Here is a 1588-nt window from a genome sequence, read left to right on the forward strand (position 1 = left end):
ATTATTATTAGTTTGCGGCATAAGGTAGTCCAGGTGTTTCTGACACCTATACTCAATTGTTGCAACAAGGGGCCTACTTACTGTAACTATATATACATATATGAATTAGGGGTGGGAATTTAACACGTTAATTGCGATTAATTAATTTGAAAAAATAAATAAATAAATAATAACGTGTTAAAAAATTTACGCATTTAATGCACTTTGCATTCCAAGCAAAGGGGAACTTTTGTCAGTGCACGATTTCCTAGTATACCGATTATACTACACAGCTAGAAAAATGGAAGAATCGGAAGAAAGTGCTTTGCTAGGACTGATCGGAGGAAAATTTCATTTCAAAAGACTACACGACGGAAGCCTTGATAAAATCTTGGTTTTGTGCAAACTGTGCAAAACGTTTGCATACCACCGAAGCACTTCAACCTTATGGTACCATCTAAATGCAAAACATGTTGCAGCGAGCACAGAAACTGTGGGAGCTGTTAGCCCAAGCCAACAAAAGGTGTCGGCAGCCCAAACTTGATGAAATGACTGGTTTTAGGACCAAAATTAGTGAGTCAACAGACAAACTTACAAAATCTCTCAGAGAATGGATTGCTGTAGATCACCATTACTGGTACAAGATAGGGGGTTAGAAAATGTGCTATTTAGAGTCAGGTGATCCAACTTTCCAAATGCCATGCAGAAAAACTATATCATGTAAAATTCAACAGCTTTATGACATTGAAAAGCAAGAAAATAATATTAAATTCGATTAATGGAGATTCATTAATTACAAAACCTCTAGTTAATTAGTAGGGGTGCAACGATACACAAAATTCATGGTTCGGTTCGGTTCGATACTTTGGTGTCACGGTTCGATATTTTTTCGATACACAAAAAATGTTCATGCCTTTTTAATTTGTCGTTTATTAAAATTATAAATATATATTTTAACTCAAAAGTACAGTTTTTAAATTTAATGTTGCTGAAACAACAAAGTAATAAAAAAATAAATCTATCTGATCGCCAAATCACTCATCTTTGGAAAAGAGAGTTTATTACAGAGAAATGGCTGCGTTCGACTACTCCGCCTAGGCTGCACTGTCTAGCGCAGATCCACTGAGCGCTCAACACAGACAGCATCGTCAGAAGGAAAGTTGATAAAATAAATTTAAAATTTTGTATTGTTCGATACATATGCGTACCGAACCGAAAGCACTGTATCGAACGGTTCAATATCGATATGAGTATTGTTGCACCCCTACTATTTTGGTTTTCATGTGACGTATGACCCTGAAGGTAAGCGCGTCATGGACAAAAGTAAAACAGTATGTCGGATGTGCCACACAATGCTCAATTACATTGGTGGGAACTACTGCGTTAGCGCAGTTAGCTCGTTAACGTGTTGGCCGTCCAGCCCCACGCACGGGGTGATCTGCGGTAGCTCGTTAACGGAGATTTGCCGTGTTGTGGCGTTAACGTCATTTCAACGAGATTAACGCTGACAGCACTAGTGGGAACACAACGAATATGACTGCACATTTGACATCATCCTAGTGCAAAGACAAGTGGAAGCAGACAAAAACAACAAGCACGCATGCTACAA

The 1588-nt window shown here is 38.2% G+C and overlaps 1 protein-coding gene across 1 annotated transcript in view; it reads right to left on the bottom strand.

Moving 5' to 3' along the window:
* Positions 1–1588, bottom strand: part of LOC102200162 (uncharacterized) — a 17747-nt gene that overhangs the window by 3643 nt on the left and 12516 nt on the right. The gene's annotated exons all lie outside the window — the stretch shown is intronic.

The sequence above is a fragment of the Pundamilia nyererei genome, unplaced genomic scaffold (assembly GCF_000239375.1).
Source record: "Pundamilia nyererei isolate P.nyererei 1_Seehausen unplaced genomic scaffold, PunNye1.0 scaffold00013, whole genome shotgun sequence".
Lineage (NCBI taxonomy): Eukaryota > Metazoa > Chordata > Actinopteri > Cichliformes > Cichlidae > Pundamilia > Pundamilia nyererei.